The sequence below is a fragment of the Oreochromis aureus genome, linkage group 3, assembly GCF_013358895.1.
Source record: "Oreochromis aureus strain Israel breed Guangdong linkage group 3, ZZ_aureus, whole genome shotgun sequence".
Taxonomy (NCBI): Eukaryota; Metazoa; Chordata; class Actinopteri; order Cichliformes; family Cichlidae; genus Oreochromis; species Oreochromis aureus.
This window is the reverse complement of record NC_052944.1, coordinates 95,980,985-96,001,576: the sequence shown is the minus strand read 5'-3', so window position 1 is coordinate 96,001,576 and position 20,592 is coordinate 95,980,985. Positions and strand designations below refer to the sequence as shown.

The 20,592-nt window shown below is 42.8% G+C and overlaps 1 protein-coding gene across 1 annotated transcript in view; it reads left to right on the top strand.

Moving 5' to 3' along the window:
* The window catches only part of LOC116328660, a 209,680-nt gene that overhangs the window by 34,635 nt on the left and 154,453 nt on the right, over positions 1-20,592 (top strand). The gene's annotated exons all lie outside the window — the stretch shown is intronic.

The window sequence follows — 20,592 nt, the reverse complement described above, 5'->3', positions numbered from 1 at the left end:
GATCTCCTCTAGCTGTTACGACTCTTTTCATTTCATTTCATTTTCATTTATTCATTTATAAAGCACATTTAATAACAACAGGGCGTTGACCAAAGTGCTGTACAACATGACAATTAAACAGTGACATTAACAACAACAACAGATATAATTTAAAAGCAGATTAGGATAAAAGAATCGGTAACTCTCCTACAGTTTCGAAAGCCAGAGTAAAAAAATATGTTTTAAGATGCGATTTAAAAAGCGTAACAGTTGGGGCCTTTCTAATGTGGAGAGGTAGATCGTTCCACATTTTCGGTGCCACAACCGCAAATGCCCGATCTCCTCTATGAACCATCCTAGACTTATGTAAAGTAAGGAGTAAGTGATCACTTGATTGAAGGACTCTAGAGGGCGTATACAGCTGCACAAGGTCAGACAAATAGTCAGGTGCCTGGCCATTTAGCACTTTATAAGTTAAAAGTAAGATTTTGAATTTAATTCTAAAACGCACTGGAAGCCAATGAAGGGAAGCAAGCACCGGAGTAATATGTTGGTGTTTCTTCACACGAGTCAAAAGGCGAGCTGCAGCCTTCTGTACAAGTTGGAGCCGGGCCAAGCTGGACTGACTGACACCCACATAAAGTGAATTGCAGTAGTCCAGTTGAGATAAAACAAACGCATGAATTGCTCGTTCCAAGTTTCTAAAGGATAGAAAAGATCTCACTTTGGATAGGAGCCTTAATTTAAAAAAGGACCGCTGGACAACTGAATTAATTTGTTTCTCAAATGTAAGTTTGCTATCCAAGAAAACCCCCAGGTTTTTTACATGCGTTTTAACAGCACATGTTAGGTTACTGTCAAGGTTCAATGTTGAGAGAGGAATCCATAAATAACCACAGATCCAGGCGTGTGCAATTTAGACGGCATTTTAATGAACACATGTGTGAGTTCAACAACCCAATCAGTATTTAACTGTCTTTACCATATTCAGACAACGGTTTTATAGGGTTAAGATAGTACAGCCCCCTTTTCTGTTGCTAGGCAGATTTAATACAGCATACGTCAGCTCCAAAACCACAAATGTTCTGTCAACAACCTTTAACATAGTTTTAAAGAACATTGTCTTCGGGTCGGTGCTTCCCCTCAGCTCGTCTTCGCTGTCGCTTCCCTGTGGGAGATCTGTTGCACTTCCTCTAAGTACGTCGGCACAATTCTGCATTTGCAGCAAAAACACATCTTCACTTCTTGCTTACCAAAATAGATCTATTATGGTGTGTATGTGTGTGTCTGCAGTGTATGCTATGTATGTGTCATGACCTCTCCTGCACTCCGGTTCACCTCACACCCCTCGTCCTAGCCAGACATAAGGCCTGTGCTCGTGCACAGCTGAACTATGTGTGACTTCTAAATGTCACACTCAAATGGTGATACTCAAACCATGAAGGAAACTTACTCAAACTGAACATAAATGAAACTTAAGACTTACTCAAAAGGATATAAGTGATAAATGATACAAACTTAACTCTTAGCTCTAAAGAATATAAGGATATAAGGATATAACTCCAGGCATATGTCATGTAAGCAGGTGTGTTGCAATTCCTTTCAGAGCTCCTGTCCTCCTCAGCGTGTATTGGCAGATCATAACGCCCGCCAAGAGTTTCTGACCTTCACTTGACCAGGAGCCACAGCTCTTTAATAAGCTCAAATGCAATCATGTATAAAAGATTAAAATCATTTTCATAACACAGGTTTTCCTTCTCAGATCTGCCAATATGTTTGCTCCTCCTAATATAGTCTAAAAGTAACCCCAAGCAAAGCAATTTGAACTTTCCCCTATCAGTGATCCCTCTAACTAAGTGTGTGTATGTCTCGTCTGTCTGTGGGTGCACAGAGTGTGCATCTGCTCTCTGAACAGTTTCACTTCTGCAAAAGCATGGCTTGCAGACGCATTTCCTGTCAGCCTGCAGTCAGCTTCTCCCCCACTGAAGACTTCAGTATAAAAATACAAAAACACCCAAAAGCCCCAAAACTATAGACCCAACTCAACAATCTGAAGTGAAAATAAAATAATAAATCAAAATGACAAAACATAATACTTCCTCCTCCACATTACATAAGTCCAAATCTGGGGCATTGAAATTACACCTTGGTCCAAAAATAATTACCTCTGTTTTATCCTCGTTGAAGGTAAGAAAATTTGAGGCCATCCAGGTTTTAACTTCGTCGAGACATTTGACTAGCAATTCCAAGGGCGTAGAGGTGTTTCTATTAAACCGAAGATAAATCTGGGTGTCATCGGCATATGAGTGAAAGCAGATGTTATGCTTCCTAAAGATTAGGCCTAGGGGCAACATATAGATTGAAAAGAGAATTGGGCCTAATACGGAGCCCTGCGGGACACCACAAGTAAAAGGGGCTGGGGAGGAAATACAATCATCAAGGCTCACGGAGAAAGTCCTCTTGGAGAGGTATGACCTAAACCATTCCAAGGGGATGCCTTTGATGCCACATTGCTCCAATCGGGAGATCAAAATGCTGTGGTCGACAGTATCAAAGGCTGCAGTTAAGTCTAGGAGCAGGAGCACAGCTGGGTCTCCTGAGTCAGTGATTAATAAAATATCATTAAGTAAATATTATGACTGTTTAGAAAGGATTGTAGCTGCTCAAATACAATCCTTTCTAGGATTTTTGACAGAAACGGCAGCTTGGAGACAGGTCTAAAATTAGCAAGAACAGAAGAATCAAGATTCGGTTTTTTAAGTACTGGCTGCACTACAGCGTGCTTATATCCAGTTGGTACTACTCCAGAGCTGAGACTGCTATTAAAAATAGTTAAGATGTCAGAACCGACTACCTTAATAATCTTTTTTAGAAAATGGGTTGGGACTCCATCTGAGGGGCAGGATGATGTCTTTATGCTATTGCAAATCTCTTCTACCTGGTTAAGACATACAGCCTCAAACTGATCAAAAACAGTTGAGGGGGTATATATTAATGAGACATTATACAGAGCTGGGGTAGACGTAGATCGAAGCCTTTCTATCTTATTAATAAAAAACTGCAAGAATCTATCGCAAGTTTCAATAGAGCTATCTATATGGAACACAGGGGAGGTATTCAAGACCGATTCAATAACTGAAAAAAGAGTTCGGGAGTTATTAGAGTTGGTCTCAATAATGCTTGCGAGAAACTTAGATTTTTCGGCTTTTACGATGGCTTGATATCTAGATAGGGTCTCTCTCAGCAGCAGGAAAGAGACTTGTAACTTGTCTTTTTTCCATTTTCGTTCAGCCTTCCTGCACTGTCGCCTAGCTGAACGAGTTGAGTCGTTTATCCACGGGTCTGAGTGAGCTGTTGATCGCACTGATTTAAATGGGGCGATCTCATCAAGAATAGTCTTACATTTATTATTAAAATTCAAATCCATCTGCTCAGTGCCATCACCAAGAGAGGAATTCGACAGTCTTTCAAAGGCAGTGGAAAACTGTTCTGTGGAAGTTGGTTTAAAAGCACGATAACGTCGTGTTGAGGATGTAGGTTTAAGATGGCAATGAGATAAAAGTATATTAAACACTAATGGACAGTGGTCGGAAAAGATTGCATCACTTATTTCCAAGTTAAATATTGATAATCCAAGAGACAACACGAGGTCCAACGTGTGGCCCTGTACATGTGTTGGATCCAATACATGCTGGATGAGGCTAAAAGAGTCAATCAGATTTAAAAAGTCTTTAGCCAGCTGATTGTGGGGGCAGCATACATGGATATTAAAATCTCCTACTATTAGAATTTGGTCATAACTCGGGATGATTCCTGCTAAAAAAGTAGAAAAATCTCGAATAAAATCTTTGTTATATTTTGGAGGTCTGTATATTACTCCAACAAGTGTTGGGCGTGGGTTCCCCAATTCAAAAAGTAGAATTTCGAAGCTTGAGTAGAAGTCTGTTGAAAGTTGTTTATATCGTAGTCTCTTCCTGAGGACAGCCGCAACTCCGCCCCCACGTTTGCCCATCCTCGGCAGATTTAGATAATCACAGTCAGAAGGTAGGAGTTCAGTAAAACAATTGAGCTCACCTGGTCTAAGCCAAGTTTCGGTTAGGAGCAACAGATCCAAATCGCGGTGAGTAAAAAAGTCCTTTAAAATAAAGGTTTTATTAGCTAACGAGCGGACATTAGCAAGGCAAATCCTTAGTGAAGTGGAAGGCTTAGTACTGGAAATAGGAGCCCGTTGAAGCATCTGCAGGTTCTGGAAATTTATTCCTCTCCGACGATGTCGCGGAGGTCGCAGGCGTAGGTTTATTGTAGTAATCCCAGCGACAGGAACCAAACTGGGGTAGATCATGGTCGGGGAGGTCCAGTGTTTGACGTAATCAGATCTGGCCGCCTCAAAGTATTGATCATTCCCAAGACGTAAGAAGGCAGCCTTCAGCCTCACCAGTCGACCGCTTCGTCTTCCCCGGCGCCGGCGGCGCCTAGTTGATTGGGGTAGCTTCGAGGCAAAGCAAAGGCAGGCTGGGACAGGAACACCGGGCAGAAACGGTGGAGGGAGAAATTTCTGATTTCCGTAGTTCCAGCAGGATTCACGTCTCAAACAAGGTAATCTTAAATCTAAAAGCGTTTGGCGATCATAGACACACAGAGAGTTAGCATCTTTTGCAGCGAGTAAAACAAAGACAAACAATAACACTGGGAGGGACAGACGGCTGGCCGTGAATACTGGCGCCATCTTGCTAGGTCCTAGCAATGATCTCTTTTGAGATGATTATGATAAAAATTGGACGAGAACAGCCCATATACGGCATTTTAATTTATTGTCCACCCGGGTCTGCTGCATCTTTTCTGTCAGACCTACAAGAATTTTTAACTTCCACGATTAAACTGGGCAAGGTCATCATTGTTGGTGACTTCAACATTCATGCAGAGGACTCATCAAATAGTACCACTAAGGAGTTCCTGAACATTATGGACTCTTTCAATTTTGTTCAACATGTATCAGGTCCTACTCACATAGCTGGGCACACTCTGGACTTGGTCTTCACCTGTGGTGTTTCCCTTGACCACATGAACTTAAATGATGTTTCTTTTAGCGACACAAGTCAGTCTTTTTTAATGTATTGTTCAATTCAGAGTCTCTTCACCAAAGTTTTATTAAGCGCAGGCGCTTCATTGATGACTCTGTCATTTTAAAGTTTTCTTCACTTTTTAATTTTAAACCTTCTTCTGACGAGGTTGACATCCTTATTAATTCTTTTAATGAACACTGTCTTGCCATTCTTAATCAGGTTGCTCCTTTTAAAACTAGTCATTGCACTGTTAGTTCCCGCACACCATGGTTAAATAATCAAACCCGTGGTCTTCGACGCTCCTGACGAAAAGCAGAGCGTCTCTGGAAGTCCACTGGGCTGGTTGTCCATCGGGAACACTTCAAAGAACTTCTTCACTTATTTAATGAGTCAGTTAAAGAGGCCAGAGCCTCTTACTTCAATAATCTCATAAATCATCATAAAAATAAACCAAGAATTCTATTTGACACTATCAATAGTATTGTTTCTCCTCCAACTCAGCATGCTGTGTTACTTTCTGATGAAGACTGTAGTACTTTTCTCAATTACTTTGTAAATAAGGTGATGGACTTGAGATCCAAAATCTCCTCAAGTGCCTCCCCTTATGAAGATGCCCCTTGTTGTCCCGGGTCATTTACTTCTTTTTCTCCAATCACACTCAATGACTTAATTGCAGTAATAGGTAAAATGAAATCCTCATCATGCTCCTTAGATATATTACCTCCCTCTGTCCTGTCTGGGACTCTCACCATCATTGGTCCCACACTACTATCCATCATCAACAATTCACTGAGGCAAGGCTGTGTTCCGTCCTATTTTAAACATGCTGAGGTAACCCCTCTGTTAAAAAAACAGAATCTAGATCCTACCTCCCCTAGTAGTTATCGTCCTATTTCAAGATTGCCATTTATTAGTAAATTACTAGAAAAAATTGTAGAAAAACAGTTCAGGTCCTTACTATGCCGATTGCAGATTTTTGACCCTTTTCAGTCTGGCTTTCAAAAGCAGCACTCTACGCAGACCGCTCTCTTAAGGGTCTATAATGATCTACTAATGGCATCTGATGCAGGAAATTGTTCCGTGATCATTTTGCTAGACCTTAGCGCAGCCTTCGATACCATCGACCACAAAATCCTACTCAACAGGCTGAAGGTTTTGGCTGGTATATCTGGCACTGCCTTAGACTGGTTTTCTTCCTACTTATCAGACAGGACCTTTTCTGTTAGGACGGATAGGTTCTCCTCTAACACTGCTGCCCTAACCTGCGGGGTTCCACAGGGTTCAGTCTTGGGTTATTATTATTTTCTTTTTATATGCTTCCTTTAGCTGGCATTATTCAGTCTTTTAGTGACCTTTCTTATCATTTCTATGCCTATGACATTCAGCTGTATATGTGTCACAGTCTGGCGGGGGCAGACTGTATGAATTTGCAAAAAGGACCCAAAATGCAGACTCCAAGGAACAGGGAGCGAAACGTGAACGTTAACAAAAAGCGAGCCGTTTAATGAGGCTGGTAAAAGGTACAAACAAAAAGGCAAGGCAAACTGAAGCAAACATAACACAAACCTAAACTGGGAAATCTAACAAACAATAAGAAAAACCTAGGTAAGAAACCTGGAAGCATGGCATGGCATGGCATGGAAAACTTGGCGTGGACAACAGACGACCTGACAATGACACACTGAAAACAGAGGACTTAAATACACAGGAGGTGATTAGGGGAAGTGGGAACACATGGGGAAACAGCTGACACTGGTCTGACATAACGAGACAAAGCTGACTACACTGACATAGGACACAGACCTTCAAAATAAAACAGGAAACATGAGACGCAGACAAGACAATATAAACTTGATAACAAAAGACACGCAGCATGAAACACAAAGGTCGAGGGAAACTTAAATAAAGGGGAAGAAAACACAAGGGGAATCTAAATAAACAAATGAGCTTAGATAACCTAATGAAGTAGAAATAAATCATAAACATCAAAATAAACTAAAACTCAAAACGCTGGGTCAACAGACCCAGGAACGTGACAATATGTCCTTTAAGCCTCATCAGCTGGATAGGCTGTCCACCCTATTCCAGCAACTGCCACAACTAGCTAAACGTAAGCTAAAGTGGCAGTTTTTCGTTGTTGACGCTGTCACCGGTACGAGATTTCGGAATGGCACCACTTACCTCAACATCCAGTTGTGAAAGCTGCGTCAACCTGAGCCAAAAAGTGATCGAGCTGGAGCAAAGGATATCCACGCTATACCAAATCCAGGGGGCAGAACGCGATCTTGACACGATCCTCCTTGGCAAAGCTCACACCACCGCTACTAGCGCTGAGCTAGCCGACACAGTGCACCACTCAGCTGTTGTGTCCCAAGATCCCGCCAACAGTGAACCCAGGCTCCAAACTTGTGTCGCTGGTGTTTCTGCCACGGACGAGAACTGCTGGTTTCAATTAGGGGCCAGACCCAAGGCTTTTGTCAGCTCCACTCCACTCCAACCAGCGCCATGGACCATGGTTGGGACGCGCGGTGGCTGCAGAGGGGCCAGGAGGATCCGTCTCTCGCACCCTCACCCCTCCGGTGCGGTAGTGCTGAAGAATAAATTCAGTATCCTGGATCCTGTGGACTTTCCTCCTCTGGCCGCTAGCCCTCGCCACCCCGCTGTGTCGCTGAAGTCTGCACCATCTCCACCACTACGTCCCCGGAGCCGTGGCGGGCAGCCCGGCGCTGTGGTGCAAACTTGCCGTGGAGAACTGTTCTTCACCCCGGCTCCTCGGAGAAGAGGACCCACGGCGCAGCTACCTGGGAGTCATGCACGCGGTCCGGCTGGTGCATCTCCATCTGAACACCCCCGGTGCCGTGGCGCAGGCGTCTCAGATGGCCAGCAGTCCCCGGTGGCATCTCCTCTCTCCACGCTGGTCCTCGGAGATTCCATCGTCCAGGAACGTGCGGATGAGGGGCGCTCACGCTGTCGTTCCCCGGAGCCACCGTTATCGACATAGTGGACAGAATTCCCAACATCCTGGCGTCCCCACCCACAGGCCAACCGCTCATCATCCACATCGGCACCAATGACATCCCCAAACAGCAATCTGAGCTGCTGAAGCTGGACTTCCTCCAACTCTTCAGCCTCCTTGGTCAGTTGCAGGTGAGTGCTTTATCTCCGGCCCCACCCCACCTGCGGCAGAGGGATAGGCCGCTTCAGCCGGCTGCTCAGCCTTAACACCTGGCTCTCCTCCGCCTGTGTCTCCCACGGCGTGGGTTTTATTAACAATTTTGATGCCTTCTGGGAGAGGAGACATCTTTTGGGGCAGACGGACTCCACCTCAACGCCTGGGGACCGTTTTGCTGTCCGCCAATTTGGTATTTAGCGTACAGCACTCCCGCACACGGCCCTGTCATTACCCCAAACCGACACTACCCGCTGATCTGTCCTCCACTGACTGATGTCCCCCTGGTCCCAGCTCCTATATTTGTTCCACTTTTAACAGTAATACACAAAACCCTGGACTCGGACCTCTCTCTCCCACAGTCAACACAATACCCATCATAATCACAAACAGAGAGCAACACAATTATCATAAATCCAGTAACTCCAAAAACATTAATAACCTCCGGCCTCTTCAAAAATCTCAGCATTCATTGAACTCTACTGTCAAAAATCCACCTGTCTCAATTAGTATGGCACTTTTAAATGTCCGCTCTCTGTTGAATAAGTCTTTTATTATTAATGATTTAATTTTAGATAATAAACTTAATTGTTTATTTTAACTGAAACATGGCTGGGTTCGGATGCACCAGTTGTTCTCACTGAGGCCTCCCACCAAATTTTAATTTCTCTTTTCCTTTAGAAGTGGTAAGAGAGGTGGTGGGACTGCATCTTTAACCAATAACACACTCACCACCAAACAAATCTTATTTGATCATTTTACCACTTTCGAATACCACGCTATTGTTTTTAGCAGCCCTCCAGTTTTATCTGTCACAATTTATAGACCACCTAAAGACAGTGCTGCTTTTATCAAGGAATTCTCAGAATTTTTAACAAACATACATTCAAAATATAAAATGATAATTCTAACCGGTGATTTTAATCTGCACATAGATAATCCTTCTGACCCTGCATCAAAAGAATTCTTAAACATTCTTCACTGTATGGATTTTACCCAACACGTCACGCAGCCGACTCACAACAGAGGACACACTCTGGACCTGGTCATCACCCATGGGCTGTCCACCAGTGTGTCCTCTGTTGTTGACTTGGCCATCTCTGACCACTACTGTGTGTTTTTTAACATCACCGGTTTTATTCAGCGGGAGACCTCGGTGCGAACTGTGAGGAGGCGCTATCTAACCTCTGAAGTGGCTGCAAATTTTACCACCCTGTGATTTTATTTTTAATCATTTTAACCTCAAACTGAAGAAAAGCCTTGACTCCGTTGCTTCACTCACCACCAAAAAGATTAACGTAAAACGTGTATCACCCTGGAGAAACGAAGAAGTCAAAAAAACTCAAAAGAAATTGCAGGGCAGCAGAAAGGAGATGGAGGAAAAATAAAAATGAAATCAACTATCAAATACTTTGCGAGCAACTTAAAATGTACAATAATACACTAAGGAATTCAAGAAATTCATACTTCGCCAAAATAATCAGTAATAACAAAAATAATCCCGAGGTCCTCTTCTCCACCATAGATCACTTATTTAACCCTGATTTTAACAGCTGCCAAAGAACCCCCGCAGACTCGCTCTGTGAGCAGTTTGCAGACCACTTCAGGGGAAAAATCAACACCATCAGATGTGATATTTTATCTTCTCGTGATATGATTTTAAACACATCTGAGGGCTCGATTGTACCTGAGGAGACACTGGACAGCTTTGTCCTGGTTAATGCTGAGAACCTTAAGAAAGTTTTCTCCACAGTGAGACCCACCACATGTCTTTTAGATCCAATCCCTCTTCACTTTTTAAAACACTTTATGGATTTTTGAAGCTGAGCTTTTATACATGATGAATTGCTCTCTTCAGTTGGGTGTCTTCCCTGCTGCCTTTAAAACGGCGGTGGTGAGGCCCCTTCTGAAGAAGAGCAATTTGGATTGTAATGATTTTAATAACTACAGACCTGTATCCAACTTACCTTTTTTAAGTAAAATTTTAGAAAAACTTGTTTTTATTCAGATTAATGATTTTCTGAATGATAAACAGATCCTAGAAATATTTCAGTCTGGATTTCGGGTGAACCACAGCACAGAGACCGCTCTCCTAAAGGTTTTAAATGATCTTAGATGTAACTGGGACTCCCAAAAGCTCTCAGTCCTGGTGCTACTGGATCTAAGTGCAGCCTTTGATACAGTAGACCACGCTATACTTTTAAACAGACTGAAACACATGGTGGGCCTCTCTGGTGCTGTACACAACTGGTTCACATCCTATCTCTCAGACAGAACTTTTATGGTGAGTATGGATACATGCTCCTCTACGATCCATAAAATGACATGTGGTGTGCCTCAAGGGTCGGTTTTAGGCCCTGTACTTTTTAATTTGTATATGCTCCCTCTTGGCGGTGTCATCAGGAGGCATGGAGTGAACTTCCACAGTTACGCTGATGATACTCAGCTGTACATCTCCGTGTCTCCTGATGACACCAGACCAATGGATGCCCTTTTTAACTGTATTCTAGATTTAAAATCTTGGATGGCAGAAAACTTTTTACAGCTTAACCAGGACAAAGCTGAAGTTTTAATCATCGGTCCTGAGGCTCAGAGAGAGAAACTCTTGTCTAAATTACAGGCATTTTCACTATGCCCTTCACTACAAGTGAAGAACCTGGGTGTTATTTTTGACTCTGAGCTTGGTTTTATCCCACATATTAAACATGTAACCAAAATTGGATTTTATCATCTAAAAATATAGCCAGAGTCCGCCCTATTCTCTCTCGGGCCAACACGGGATGCTGATGCATGCTTTTATTACCAGTGGCATTGATTACTGTAATGCCCTGCTCTCTGGTCTCCCAAAAAGAATATTTCATCTTTACAACTTTTACAAAACTCTGCAGCTCGTGTGCTGATTTAAGACCAGAGGGCGGGCCCACATTACACCGGTTTTACAATCGCTGCATTGGCTCCCCGTGTGTTTCAGGATCGATTTTAAAGTTCTTTTATTGGTTTTAAATGTCTTAATGGTTTTGGGCCTTCTTATCTTTCAGATCTGCTTTTACCATATGAACCCTCATGGACCCTGAGGTCCTCTGCTACTGGCCTTTGATTGTCCCTAAAGTCAGGACACATACTCACGGAGAGGCAGCTTTTCAGTGGTATGGTCCTCGACTGTGGAACAGCCTGCCGGAGGAGCTCAGGGCCGCAGAGAACGTTCATGTTTTTAAAAACAGGCTCAAGACCCACCTTTTTAATTTAGCTTTTAACTAACGCTTATTTATTTAATGCTTATTTATTCTATCCTGTTATTCTATTTATTTTATTCATTTAGTTTTACCTAATACCTATTGATTGTATTCTTATTCATTTTTTATCTTCTTACTCTGTTTATACTTATATTTATATTATATCCCACTCTTATTTATTTTATCTTTTTATCCTGTTTATATTCTTATTAGGTCATATCTCCAGTGTTTCCTTGGAGGGGGTTCTCTGCACCGGGGCTGTGATCGACCGTGGCTGCTGGGGCTCTGTGGGTCTTCTCAGCCTGGCTGGGGGGCTTCTTTGCCTCTCTTTAGGTGTGTGTGTGTGTGTGGGGGGGGGTATCATGACCGCTTCTGTTAATGACAGTGCGGGGAATGAGTGGGAGGGTGGGGTGGGCTGCTTTTAACCATGTAAAGCACTTTGTGCTACAGTTTGTATGAAAAGTGCTTTATAAATAAAGATTGACTGATTGATTGATTGATTGATTTAACTCAAATCTCTGATTGGCTTTCTAACAATTACCTTGTTTTAAACATGAACAAGACAGAGACCATGATCATAGCTCCTCCTGATCTACATTCTAAAATCAGTCAGGTTCTTGCCCCTTTCTGTTTTTCTGCTAAGCCAAATATTCGAAATCTTGGAGTAATATTTGACTCTTCTCTGGGCCTTGAACCACACACGTAAAATCTCTGTCTCGTTCCTGTTTCTTTCATTTAAGGAATATTTCTAAACTGCGACATATGGTCTCCTTAGCTGAACTGGAAAAAATTGTCCATGCATTTGTGTCATCGCGTTTAGATTATTGTAATTCCCTGTTTACCAGCTTGGATAAATCATCTCTTTCTCGCCTCCAAGCTATACAAAACGCAGCAGCCAGACTGTTAACTCGCTCTAGTAAGCGAGCTCACATCACTCCTATTTTATGTTCTTTACATTGGCTCCCAATAGATTTTAGAATTCGTTTTAAAATTATTGTTTTAACGTACAGAGCACTAAATGGCCAAGCCCCACATTATTTATCCAAGCTTCTCACAAAATACACTACTGCTCGCCATCTCTGCTCACAGACTCAGAGTTTGTTGGTTGCTCCAAGAACACGTCTGAAGATGAAAGGGGGCGGAGCCTTTCAGGCTGTGGCACCAAGGCTGTGGAACAGTCTACCTCTACAACTACGTTTGGTTGACTCTGTGGAATCCTTTAAAAAACAGTTAAAAACTTTACTGTTTAAACAGTCTTTCTGTTGACCAATGCTTTTACATTTTAATATATTTTTTTAATTTACATTACATCAAATTCTACATTGTGTATATTTTGCATTTTGCTATTTATTGTACTGTTTATTTTAATCTCTGTGTGCAGCGCTTTGTGACTACCTGTCTATGACAAGCGCTTAATAAATAAACTTTACTTACTTACTTACATACGTCTTATCATGCCAGAAGTCAGCCAGCAGTGCCGGCTTGATACCAGATGTGGGCCAGACCTGCTTGCTATGTGGGAACATGATGTGTTACTATTGAAGAAATAAAGGAATAGCAGAATTAAACACAAAAGAAAACTGTTGCCTTGGGGAGCTCGCAATGAGGCTGCCATACTCAGCACCATCTTGATTTTTTTAAGCTAACAGATGAGTTTCCTCTTCCTGAGCACCTGGGCCAACATGTGCGATGCAGAGGAGTCAGAGGTGCAGTGTGAAGAAGCTTTGAATGACTCCTTTACCACGTTACTAAAAAAAGCCTTGATGATGGAGAGGAGACGTCAGCTCCTGCCATGTCCTCTTTAATAAAACAGGAAGTTGAACAGGTGGAGACTCAGCTGCACTTTCACATTAACATCTGTGAGAAATCACTTGGTTGGCTGAATGTACAAAGTTGAAGCAGCAGTTTTTCTAATGCACCACCTTCATGTTTCCTTCATATTTGAATCCCCCTGTAGATACTGACAGGTAACCAGCTGTGATTGTTGATTTTCTATTGAATGGACTTTTTCAAATCCAGCTGTAGGCCTGTGTTTGTGAGCTCATTAACAGCTGTTTATTTAGAGATACGTGGTCCTCACAGGACAGCCACTACAAACATATGATTTTATAGAATATGATGCATTACTGCAGATTCAACACAATAGAAAGGATTTGAAATGAGCTCAGCCTTAAACATGTGCAGCAGTAATATTGATCCATAGACACTGATGGGAACATTTTTCTCCACAATAAGTACTTTGACTTTTCAGACTTTATGTCCAATTTGCCAGTACTGCAGTTTTGTGTGTAGTGAGGTGTTTTCATGGTGTTTTATTGGTGCTTTTACTAAAGGAAGGCTTCTATCAAATTCTTCCAAATGCTGTCAAACTGAGCTGTGTGATGAAGTGAGTGTGACAGAAACACTCAGACTGTGTTTCTCTGCTTCATCAAGTCAAATCTGGTCCTCAGAGACTGAATAAAGTCCTGTCCCACTAACAGCAGCTCCAACAGTCTGTTCACTGCTTTCTTCCTGTCAGTCTTCATCTTTCTGCTGCGTCTCCTCTTCACACTGACCACTTTCTATCTAACAGTGAGCTCCCAGTGAAGCAGCAGCATTCAGCCTGTTAGAGTCAACACAAATGTCTCCATCCAAGCTCATGTTGTGCTTTGTTGTCCTCTTAGTCCCCCAGGTGGAGGTGGAGGTGTATTCAGGGGTGGAGTCTGTCCAGCTGCCCTTCAACACCACACTTCACCTGCCTGAAGACGCTAAAGTGGAGTGGAAGGATAGCAAGAGGCCTGTCCACATATATGACGAGCACTACAGAAGGGGCCACATGTATGACGACTACTACAGAGATTTCCACATGTATGACGACAACAGGAAGGTCCACGTGTATAAGAACGGCTCTGACCAGCCTGAAGAACAGCACCAGGCTTACAGAGACCGAACGAAGATGAATGAAGACCTGCTGAAAACTGGAGACCTCAGTCTGACCCTGAAACACCCCACAGAGAGAGACAACTATACCTACACCTGCACAGTTTACAGCAAGGAGGGAAAAGTTTTGACGAAGAGAAAGGTGGAGCTGAAAGTCAGAGGTCAGTGCTGTAGATACAGAGGTCATGTAGGAGTTTGTTCTCTAAAAGCTTTTATTTTATTTCAGTTCATTCAAACAAAATTAATTCTTTGATGTTTGGATCTAAAAGCCAAAAATGTCAGGCGGAGCAACTGTGTGTTTAAATGAACAGACTAAGAAGACCATTAAAAATGATCCTAATTTCAAAATAAAAGCCTCTGGCATGATTTGAGTTTGGATCAAATCAATAGTTTTGTTAGTTTAGTCCAAATCAGTGTAAATGTATAAATATCAATAGTTTTAAAGCTGCTGAGATCATTCAAACACTTTGATCCAGTCATTTGGATGTTGTCACATGTCAGGGTGGAGCAGCCATAAATATGAGGCTTTTATTGTGAAAATGCTGAGTGTGATGATCCAGAGGAGCCCATGGGGTGTTTGTGGCTGGATGCAAAGGTTTGTAGCTCTCCTTGTAAAGAGAAACAGCTTGAAGCTACAGAGGAGCGTCTGCAGAAGAAGACAGGGGAAAGAGGAAGAAGCTGAGGCCGCTGGAGAAAAGACAGGAAAAGAAAATCAGCTTTATTTGTTGGAGGCCGTTTGTTCATCACACTGAAATATTCCCACTTTAGAGCAGTGTTGGGACTAACGCGTTATTAAGTAACGCGTTACAGTAACTACGTTATTATTGTGGTAACGAGCACGGTAACTAGTTATTATGCCAAAACCAGGAACGCGTTACTCGTTACTGGGATTTAGATAGGCTCGTTACTCGTTACTTCGTGTGGTGGATATCACGGAGCTTCCACAGATTCAATAACATTAGCAAGTGGTGGAAGGAAAAGGGAGGCAAGAGGAGAGACCCGAAGCGGCCGCCGGTCCGCGTGTCAGGTGAACTGAACTTCAGGTAAGAAGTTATGACCTGCAGTCTATCAGTCAGATATAAACCAAGTTTAGGTGGAGTTTATTTTCGGTATGCTGACATTTTCGTACTGCGTGCTAGCTAGCATGACGGAGTTTCTATACAGCTGGGTGGGTGCTATGTTACTGATGTTGAACTTTATTTTGTTCATACGGTTAATTATTAGAGTTGCCAACCGTCCCGTAAAAAACAGAATCGTCTGGTATTCAGAGAAAATATTACGCGTTTCGTACTGAGGTGAAAAGGATCACAGTTTGTCCCGGACTTCAGCTACAATGAAAAGACACAAAGCTGAAGCTGCACAGCTGCCTCTTCTTCTCTCATTCTCTCCCGTTTCTACTTCAATCACGAAACTGATCAATGATCAGCTGATCGGCTTTTCTCTTGTTTATTTATCGCCCACTTTGCGCCAGAAAGAGGAAACCAGCGGATGTCGCGTTAAACAACAGCAGCACGTTTAAGCTTGATCAGCTGTTGTTAGAATTTATTTAATATTAATTTCTAGTATCAGCTGATGTTTGCTGGAGCCACAGCTGTAAAGCTGCTGGTCATGATATCGGTTTGGTTATCTGGTGAGAGGGAAACATGCAGATGAAACCAGTAGATGTCCTTACTGAATCATCAGAGCTGAACAGGTGATGGAGAAACAGGTTTACCTTTTAGGTGACATGAATGAGTTGAAGGAAGTTATGAACTGTTTCTGAGAGACAAATAACACCAGGATCCTTTTCTATGTAGCTGACAGCTGGTAACTGTGCAGGGGCGGATCTAGCAAAGTGTTGCCAGGGGCCAGGTAGGGCATTAACAGGAAAGGGGGCACAAGGAAATACTTTTCTTTATTATTCTCATTTAAAATGTCTCGCTTTAAAAAGATAATTATCTGAGTCTTACAACAAACAATTGATAGATTGATACATATATACCATCAGAACAGTGTACATCACTGTCACAACAGTGTTTATTTTCATTCAAAGGCTTTATGATTTTTCCTATAATGGTGGGCGGTCTCTAGTCAAAATGCCCGGGATGATTTTTTGTCCCAGTCCAGCTCTGTATGCAGCTCATCTGCAGTCTGGTGTTACCTACATCTTCCTATTCAGAAGGCAGAATTTCCAAGTTCTGAGTACAATCAAAAGCACCACGACTGCAGTTTTGTGTTGGATGTAAAAAGCAGGCTAGAATCATGGCGGCGGTCAACGACGGTCCAGGCGTGATTTCTCTCGTGGAAATGTGCACATTATTTTTCCTTTCTATTGGTAGGTGGCACAGTGCACTTGTGGCAAGTAAGCAAGCTAGAAGACTGACAATCTTGCTGGGTATCCAGTTACGGAAGCAACACATTAACAAGAGAATTCTGAGTAAAACCAAAGTTACTTTCCCTAGTAACTAGTTACTTTGAAAGTAACGAGTAACTTGAAGTAACTGAGTTACTTTTTTAGAGAAGTAACTAGTAATGTAACTAAGTTACTAATTTAAAGTAACTTACCCAACACTGCTTTAGAGACATGAAACAAAGTGAAGTGTGGATTGATGTTTGTCTCAATGATTTGGGCCCTGGAAGCATTTCTTCATCTCCCACTTTAAGACATATTAATGTCAACCTCACATGTCCCACAGTGGACAGATTTCTATTTCTAGATGATATTTGGAGGATTTTCATGTGTTTCTCTGCTGTCACAGCTCTTTGTGATATTTGAGCGCAGCTGTAATGTTTGTGTGGTTAAAGCCACCAGACTCCACTGACAAAAACTCTCATTTTAGCCGGAGAACACGGGGCTGCTGTGGGACTTTGTGTTTGCAAAGATTTCTATTGGAGGCATTTTTGCCTTTATTATATAGGTGCAGAGAGTAGACAGGAAAGTGGGGAGAGAGTGAGGGACCCACAGAACTGGATGGAAGGAGTGGGAGTCCATGATGGCTCAAAGTCTCTGATCCTAACTGTTCCTGAGCCTCTCCTCCTGCCTCCTCTTTGGATCTTCTCCTCCTCTTCTTCCTCATCTGCCTCCTCCACCACTGCTCTCTCCTCCCTCATCTCCTCCTCAGCTGAACTGAAGTCAAATTATATGTTAAAGTTAAAACAAAACACAACCGACTGTTTTATATTATATCTAATATATATTATGTAATTATCTTTATAATTACAAAATGTTTTATGTAAGATTTTTGTTTTGTAATTTAAATCTGACATCACAAAAGTATTTTGGAATTTGAATAACATATTTTGTAACTGCAGTACACATAATACTAATTTTGAACAATTCTGTCCAGGCTCCTTGTCACCAGAGACTTCTTCATGACCATCGTGTTCAGTGTCAGAGTCGGTGTGTCCACAGTGTGCCAGATCACCCCCCAGGTAGCGAAGGCCATCTGGAACTGTCTAGTGGACGACTTCATGGCTGTGCCTTCACCTGGAGACTGGCGGTCCATCCCAGAGGGATGGAGCGCTGGAACTTCCCTCTCTGCTGTGGAGCTCTGGATGGGAAACACGTCCAGACAAAGCCCCCCTATATATCATATAGGAGACACACACATTGACATGCACTAAATATTTATTTCATTTCTTTTTTTGTGATGCCCAAATTTATGCGCCAGCTTGATTTTGTTTAATCAATTATTGCACACTTTTTGTAAATCCAGTGAACTTTTTTCACTTCTCAAATATCACTTTGTGTGTCTCCTGTACGATATTTAACTGACATTTTTTATTGTGACAACCAACGATTTATACAGGAAAATAATGGCTATTAACAAGGTCGCCCAAACTGTTGCATCCCACTGTATTAGTATATTTTGTCATTAGTATAATATGAAATAAATTCTACAATGTGTCAAGTCGTGTGCCAACATTTGCTGTGTAGTAGAACTGAGACATTAGTCATTATAAAAATTTATTTGAAATAATATTAAAATTCTCAAACAGAAAAACATTAAACATAAAATATAAGTATTCACAGAGAGACAGGAATAAAAAGGACCCAGCTGCTCTCCAGAGCAGGAACAAGGCTGAGAAGGAAATGCTCCATTGGAGACTGGCGTGGCCTCTTCAGGGACTCCAGGATGGCCAGCTCCACCGCCAATGGACCGTCCTGGGACCCGTCCCTCATCTGCCTCGTAACTGTCCTCCTCTGTGGGCCACAGCAAAACACAGCACAAAAAAAACAAAGAAATGAGAAGGTTGCTACTAGATTTTAATTTCAACATCGAAAAAAAAACAGGATATAATCAGATTGGTTGTAGATATTTAGTAAAGGTGAACATAAGGGAATCCCACTGAGTAAAAAGCTATCAGTGCTGCTGTACATCTGATGCTACAATTGCATACCTGTGGGTGCAGCAGCAGGAGCTCAGGGACTGGGGAGCCAGGAGAAGCAACAGCGGATGGCTCTGCTGCAGAATCACTTGGTTCTATCAAGACAATATGTAATGTTAACGGGTTGAATACAATAATCATAGAGAAAGTATATACAGTGGTCCCTCATTTCTTGCAGCAGAAGTTCTCAGAATGACTAGCCCCTCACCATACACTCTATACACTTTTTTCCCCCCACACATGAACATAAGTCACAGTTCTCACAGGCTGATTCTCAAAGTGCAAACCTTTGTAGATTGCAAAACGTCAAAGTATTATTATGCCGCGTTTTGTCTTCATCTGCCTGCCACTTTCATGCGCCATTTTTCCTCCCGGCGCAGGTGTGTATTTCCGAATGAGGGTCATAGTTATGGGGGTTTTGTGCTGTTTTTGCTATTGGACGTGATGGTTATCTAAACCAAGCATGATGAATTTGACAAGCGCAGGAGACACGACACAGAGGAGATTTGTCAATCAGGCTGCAGAATGCAATGCTGTACGGTGCAATAGAAGAAATCAGCGAAAAAGTGAAGCAGTGACGGATGAACAGCGGGACCACTGTGTGCTGTTTATCAATTAACAATATAAATCTCTATATGACAACATGCATAAAAGCAGAACGGTATTTGTACATCAGTGGGAAAATAGCGGTGGCTTGCTAGCTTTTGCGCGGCTTCATCGGGTCAGTCTGATATTAGAAAGAAGAATGAATGAACTTACCAGCATGCTCGATCTCCTCACTTATGTGCCTCCAAGCTAGGTCCTTTTTATTCCTGTCTCAGTAGAAGTGCCAGCTAACATCATATAGCTCTGGATGATTAGCCACGGCACTGATGAACTTTTCCTCAACACTGAATGAAGGATGAAGGGCTTTGGCTGGATCTGCCCCTTTGACCTAGGTCAGAGCCACGTCACCAGGCTCCTGATTGGTTGTCGCGGTGTGATTTGACGCCGGAGTTCAGATTTTCCAACTCGAGCGGTTAGCGCGATACGCGCATATGCACAAAATACAAAACAGAATCTGACACGCATGGTTTTCTTCGCGAGTCAAACACACCGCACGCGCTACACTGACGCGCGTTTCAGGCGTTTTGGCGACGCATATCTCCATCCGAATTTTCGCCTGACGCGCAATCGCGTGTCATCGAGCTCTTTCCATTGACTTTACATGTGAACCTGACACTCTGGCCGCGTCTATCGCGTTCGGTGTGAACGCACCGTTACGGTGTGTTCACACTGAATGCGATAGAGGTGTAGCCGGAGGGGCTACTCGCCTTTCCTTTCTCTCTCGCCCCCACTTGCGCTACTGCTTTCTCTCTCTCTCTCTCTCCTGTGCTTGCTCCCGCTGCGCGCTTATGTCAACTAGGAGCCCACCTGTACATTGATTACAGGGCAGCGTTTACCTGTATAAAGGGAAGCTGGGTTTTCTCGTTGGATCATTTCCTCTCCACTCATGAGGGAGATTTGGGCTGCACAAAACCTTATCTCGCACGATATACCTCTGCTTGATGACGTACCCATCCAGCAGAGGTATAGGCGGATTCCTCCTTCTGATTATGAGGCCGTCAGGGTCCATATCAATCAGTTATTGGAGGCCCAGGTAATTAGGGAGAGTAGCAGTCCGTATGCCTCCCCCATCGTGTTGGTCCGCAAGAAGGATGGAAGTCTCCGTTTGTGCGTTGACTATCGTTTGCTGAATAGCAAAACGAGGAAGGACGCCTTCCCGCTACCTCGCATTGAGGAGAGTCTGGTTTTCTACCATCGATCTGGCCAGCGGGTATAACCAGGTGCCAGTCTCTGAGCAGGATAAGCCTAAGACCGC